The sequence below is a fragment of the Mustelus asterias genome, chromosome 18, assembly GCF_964213995.1.
Source record: "Mustelus asterias chromosome 18, sMusAst1.hap1.1, whole genome shotgun sequence".
Lineage (NCBI taxonomy): Eukaryota > Metazoa > Chordata > Chondrichthyes > Carcharhiniformes > Triakidae > Mustelus > Mustelus asterias.
Genome location: NC_135818.1, coordinates 66,394,526 through 66,401,418, shown reverse-complemented (window position 1 = coordinate 66,401,418; position 6,893 = coordinate 66,394,526).

Below are 6,893 nucleotides of genomic sequence, written 5' to 3'. Positions count from 1 at the left end.
TTGCCATCCCACTCACCACCTACCTGTCTCTCATGGGTGGGGAAGGCGGCAGGCACCCTGCCTGCTCTGTGGCCTATTGAGGCCCTTAAGTGGATAATTAATGGCCTCACCTGCGCCGATAGCTCATGTGCAGGCAGGGAAAGAAGATATCAGGCCAGCAGCCTGGCAACTCTCACTGTGCGGGCTATTGTCAGGCAGCAAGTGGACATTACTCCTCCCGGGGTTGGGGGGAACCTCTGTTACCATTGGAGGGAGTCAGGTTTCAGGTGGGCAGGCTGATGACTGACTTTTCAGTCAGGGAGGATAAGGAATATGCTATTTTTTAAAGGTATAATTAGTCATTAATTTCTTTCTTCAACTATTCAATGATTATATTTGAAGTAGTTTGTGCCCATGTATAGCAAGACCTGGGCAACAATCAGGCTTAGGCTGATAAGTGGCAAGTAACATTCTCACCTCACAACTACCAGGCAATGACCATGTTCAACAAGAGAGAGAATCTAACTATCTCCCCTTGACATTTAATTGCTTTAACCATCATTGAATTCCCCGCTATCAATATCCTGGGGGTTACCATTGACCAGAAACTGAACCGGACCAGCTACATAAATATCGTGGCTACAGGCAGATCAGAGGCAGGGAATTCTCCAAAGACTCTCCAAAGCCTGTCCACCATCCACAAGGTTCTGGTGAAGAGTGTGATGGAATGCTCTACACTTGCCTGGATAAGTGTAAGGCCAACAACGCTCAAGAAGTTCAACACCATTCAGGACAAAGCGGCACATATGATTGGCACCCCATCCACAACATCAAACATTCACTCCCTCCACAGTGGCAGCAGTGTGTACCATCTACAAGGTGCACTGCAGAAACTCAGCAAGGTCCCTTCGACAGCAGTTTCCAAACACGGGACCTCCCACCTAGAAAAACGAGGGCAGCAGATGCATCAGTACAGCAGCACTTGCAAGTTCCCCTCCAAGCCACACACCATCCTGACTTGCCATTCGTTTGCTGGGTCAATACCCTGGAACTTCTTTACAGCACTGTGTGCGCGTGTATCTACATCAGTTGGGCAGCAGCAGTTCCAAGAAGGCAGCTCACCATCACTTTCTTAATGGCGATTAGGGATGAGCAACAAATGCTGGCCCAGCCAGCCAAACTCACATCCCTTGAAAGAATAGAAGCCAATTGAGGGCTTCAGTTGACCCAAGAACAGGTGGACTGCCTGACCCCCTTCCTCATCACTGGTGAAATAGCAGCGGAGGTGGTTAAGTGATGGGCATCATTATCACCAGATTTTACAACAGCTCCCGCCTGCCAGTCCACTCCTGTGAGGGTTTTAAAATTCCATCCAATATATTCATTATACCCTATGAATGCACAGGAACAAGAAAGAGAATTAACTAACCCAGGGAAAATAGATGAAAAGACTTTCATCTGATATATATTTTAATGCTCGCTGATACAAAATGAGCATAAGAATAATAGTGGGAGTAGGCCATCCAGCCCATTGAACATGTTCCAACGTTCAATAAAATCACAGCTAAGCTTCTATATCAACTCTACTTTCCTGTGCTATCATCATATCCTTTCATTCATTTAGTGGCCAAAAATCTATTGACCCTAGTCTTGAATATACTCAGTGTCTCAGCATCCACAAAGCTTTGAGATAGAAAATTCCAAAGATTCACAACCCTTTAAGCAAAGAAATGTTTCATCTCAGTCCTAAATTGCTGACCCCTTTTCCCAAGATGTGACCTCCTACATCTCAACTGTCTCCAGCCAGTCGAAACTGCATCTCAACATCTGCCCTGCCAATCCCTCTGGGAATTTTATACAATGCATTTTTCTAAACTGCAGAGAAAATGGACTCATTCTATTTAATCTCTTCTTGTAGGTCAGCCGTCTCATCCCAGGAATCAATCTTGGCAATCATCTTTGCACCACTCCTAATTCCACTACCAACGTCCTGGAGGTTACCATTGACCAGAAACTGAACTGGACTAGCCAGATAAATAGTATAGCTGCTAGAGCATGTTAAAGGCTAGGAATCCTGTGGTGTCTAACTCACCTCCTGATTCCCCAAAGCCTGTCCACAATTTAGAAGGCACAAGTCAGGACTTTAATCGAATACTCTCCATTTGCCTAGATGAGTGCGACTCCAACACCTAAGAAGCTTGATGCTATCCAGGACAAAGCAACACACTTGACCGGCACCCCATCCACAAACGTTCACTCTTTCCACCACCGACGCACAGTGGCAGCAGTGTGTACCATCTACAAGTTGCACTGCAGGAACTCAACAAGGCTCCTTAGAGCCTCTACCACCTAGAAGGACATGGGCAACAAACCCAGGGGAACACCACCACCTGAAAGATCCCCTCCAAGCCACTCACCGTCCTGACTTGGAAATATATCCCCGTTTCTTCACTGTCACTGGGTCAAACTCCTGGAACTCCCTCCCTAACAGCCTGATCATATTCACTTAGTGCAACTAGGAAAATGATTGAAGTTACATTCTCAAAGCAATGAATCCACTTTCATCGTTCAGACCTCTGACCTCCAACATCTACCATCCTGAAGATTATGTTCTCCAGATCAAAAGGATATTCAATGAGTGAGTGCACCTACACCCTAGGGCAGTGGTTCAAGGAGGCAGCTTGGTACCACCTTCTCAAGGGCAATTAGAGATGAGCAATAAATACTGGCCAAACCAGCTAAGCCCACATTGCTTGAATGAATAAAAAAAGATAATAAGACCAAAACAATGGTGGAGTATGAGACCTGCAGAAGAGTTCAAATAACACCTACATTGTTCAGCAAAGTGATTTACTTCCTGGAGGGTTGATAGCAGAATCCTGAGGTACATGATAAAAAGTGCTGCTGATGTTTAATTCAATGTTTAGTTGGCATCCTTAGATTCTGGAAGAGTTGAGGGAGGAAATTGTAGATGCCATAGAAAACATACTGTATGGAGTGTAGGTGTGTGTTGAAGGACTAGAAGGTAGCCAATGTAACATCATTCTTTAAGAAGGGGAAGAAGATGCTAATCTGGACAATTATAGGTCAGTTAACTTGAAATATGTGGGAGGGAAATGTGTCAAGTAACTAAATCATAGAATCATAGAATAAAGATGAAGTGACCACACATTTAAATAGAATGAAAATAGTTTGAAATAGCCAGCATAGACTTCAGAAGAGATGACTGTGGTTGACAAACCTTTGAGCAAGTGCAAGACATGGTAGATGGGGGAATTGTAATGGATGTATTATGTATGGACTTAAGGAAAACTTTTGGCCAGGTGCCACATGGGATTAAACGCTATGAAATTAATGGGGGAAAGCAAACTGGATTAAAAGTTAGAAGAAAGAAAAATGAGAGGAAGAGATAAGAACAGTTTTCAGCATGGTTAGAAGTGGGTAGTGGTGTCCTTAGAATTATAGAATCATAGAATCCCTACAGTGCAGAAGAGGCCATTCAGCCCATCAAGTCTGCAGTGACTCTCTGACAGAAAAACTTACCCAGGCCCGTCCCCATAGCCCCATACATTTCCCATGGCTAATCCATCCAACCTACACATTTTGAGACACTAAGGGGCAATTTAACATGGCCAATCCACCTAACCTGCACGTCTTTCAGGTGTCAGAGAAAACCAGAGCTCCCGGAGGAAACCCACGCGGATACAGGGAGAATGTGCAAACTTCACAGAGTCACCAAAGGCCAGAATTGAACTGGGGTCCACGGAGCTGTGAGGCAGCAGTGCTAACCACTGTGCCACCGTGCCACCCTTCATTTCCAGAAGTACATTTGCTTAATGTGTACATTAAAAATTTGGAATTAGTTCCTAGAGGGATTGGTGTCAAAATTTGCAGATGATGCTCAGACAGGCAGTGTAGTTAACTGATTAGACCAAAGCGAACTGTAAATAAATATTGATATGGAGTAATTGGCTAAAATGTGGTGGATGGAATTCAGTGTCAGTAAATGAACGGGAGAACATTCCTCCTTCTCAAATAGCACATCAGATCTTTTATATCGACCTGAGCGGGCAGACAAGACTTTGATATCAGTACCGTGCTAAAGTGACACTGCTGAAGTCTATAAACCCATAACGTTCTGTCTAAGAGAGGAGAGTGAGCCAAGGCTTACACCTTGACACTGACATCAGGAATGTGCAAAATAGTATTTAAATATTCATTTCTCTTCCAGTTTCCAATTTGAATTGCCAGTTTCTCTCTCCCTCCTCTCCTGAAGCTGTTGACTCCTTGCTCGGTTCTAGTCTGCCGTTATTTGGTGCTTTAGCCAAGTGGTCACTAATTGATGATTGAGGCTTAACAGTAAGTGAGAGGAACTATGAGGTTATCATAGCTGAACCCTGATTGGGACATTGTGCCAATGTGTGTCACACATGTTCTTCACTGCAAGGTGATTAGTAATCAGAAGGAACTGTTTTGATCTGCTAAATCCAAGAATGCTACAGTCAAAGATATGCGGGTTAGGTTGATTGCTAAATTACCCCTTAGTGTCAGGTGGGATTAGGAGGGTAAATACATGGGGATACGAGGATAGGACCTGGGTGGGATTGTTGTTGGTGCAAGCTCGATGGGCCAAATGGCCTCATTCTGCACTGTAGACTCTGTGATACTATGATACTATGAATTGTAGCAATCCCACTTTCAATCCCATTGCACTAGACAATGAAACAACACATCAGCAATTAAATCTGGGACTTTGCAGACCTGTACGGCTTAACCAGTGTTTGGATAAATATGCTGAAACATCATCAGAGGGAATCTTTCCAGAAGTGATTGTCATCGCAGATCAGCTTTTAAGGAGTCAAAACTGAAGCGAAGAACAAGTCTCGAGCTGTGAGGGGGATTTAAAATTGACATGTTTGTCTTCTTACCAACAAATCCTGAGCATAAAGACACACTTGTGTTACCGAAGGCTCTGACCAACACCACCCCTTAGGTTTCGACACTTCACATACTCACATCCATCTTGAATGATTTAAAGATTTTTGGAACGCTATCTCCAGATAGTACACAGTTGCTTTCCCAGTAAAAATACCCTTCATTCCAATATATCACAAACGTTTCCAAAGTATTCTGAATAAGTTAAATATTACTTCCTTAAATGACTCACCTGATGAAGGAGCAGCGCTCCGAAAGCTTGTGATACCAAATAAACCTGTTGGACTTTAACTTGATTTTGTGAGACTTCTTACTGTGCCCACCCCAGTCCAATGCCGGCATCTCCATATCTAAGTTAAATATTACTAGTTTAGAAACATATTAAAGCCATAAGGATGAGAATTATTTTAGAACTGAATTCATATTTCCAGCTTACACTTAGTTTGTTTTATCAATGGCTTTCCCTCAGGTTATGATGTGGAGATGCCGGCATTGGACTGGGGTGGGCACAGTAAGAAGTCTCACAACACCAGGTTAAAGTCCAACAGATTTATATGGAAGCACGAGCCTTCGGAGCGCTGCTCCTTCATCAGGTGAGTCACTTCTTACTGTTTCCCTCAGGTCAGCAGTGAGGATATGTGCTGATGAGTGAATCATGCTCAGTACCACTTGCAACTCCTCAGATAATGCTGCACGTGGGCATGGGCTGCTTCAAGACCTGGACAACATTCAGGTTTGGGCTGATAAAGTAACATGCACGCTGCAGAAGTTCCAGGCACTGACTATCTCAAGGAGAAAATCTAACCCCCTCCCCAGGGCATTCAAAAGCACTACCATTGCAGATTTCTCCCACCATCAATATCCAAGGGTCATTGTTGACCAACCAACTAAATACAGCTACAAAGAGCAGGACAGAGGCTGGCAATTCTGCAGTGTTTAACTCACCTCCTGACTTCCCAAAGCATGTCCACCATCTACATGGCACAAGCCCGGAGTGGGTGCAACTTCACCAACACTCAAGAAGATTGGCACAATCCAGGACAAAGCATCCTACCCACCCATTACCTTAAACATTCACTCCCTCGGCCACTGGTGCACCATGGCTTCAGTGTGTACTACAATATACACTTAGTGCACACTGCAGCCACCTCCCAAACCTGTGACCTCTGCCACCGAGGAGGGCAAAAGGCAGCAGGTGCATGGGAACACCATGACCTCCACGTTACGAACATCGCAAAATATATTGCTGCTCCCGCACGATCACGGGGTCAAAACTCTGGAACTTCCTGCCTAATAGCACAGTCTGCACCTTCTCAGGGGTGATTTAGTGTGGGCAATAAATGCTGGTCTAGCCAGCAACACTGACATCCCAGGAATGAATAAAAGGAAATTAAATTTGAGTGGTGGTGTTAAAGACTCATGGAAGAAATGGAGTTGGGATACAGAGTGACAAACTTTGATTATACATTCGCCTGTGAGGAATGTAGAGATCAAAGAGAAGCCCTTTGTTTTTGTATTTTCTGAGTTCCAATCTCAATTTACACACTGTTGTATGATGCCCTGTTGCCAGATAACTGCCAATGAAACTCTCTCGCTGACTGGAAGAGGCTTGTGGCCACACCAGAAGAACTCTCATTCTGATGGCAGCACTGTAATTTAACTGGGACAGCATTTTGTGCTTCCATGGTTACAAAAATCCAATTCAAATGACTGTTCCTGACTAAGTCACGACATTAGCACTGAACAGAACAAAATCAGTCCCGGTAATGGCACAGGACATCAGTCCTTCTGGAAGAGAGTCTAAGCACATTCCACACTTTTAAGTCACAGTTGCAGGTTAAAATGAGGGTCGCTACTGTATGCAAACTCACCTCTCTTTGCAGGTATCTCATATTTCAGGGATGCCGCCATGTGATTTATATTCCATTTCAACTAATCAAGAAGTTAAATAGTGTTGATATAACCTCCAAGATAAAGAA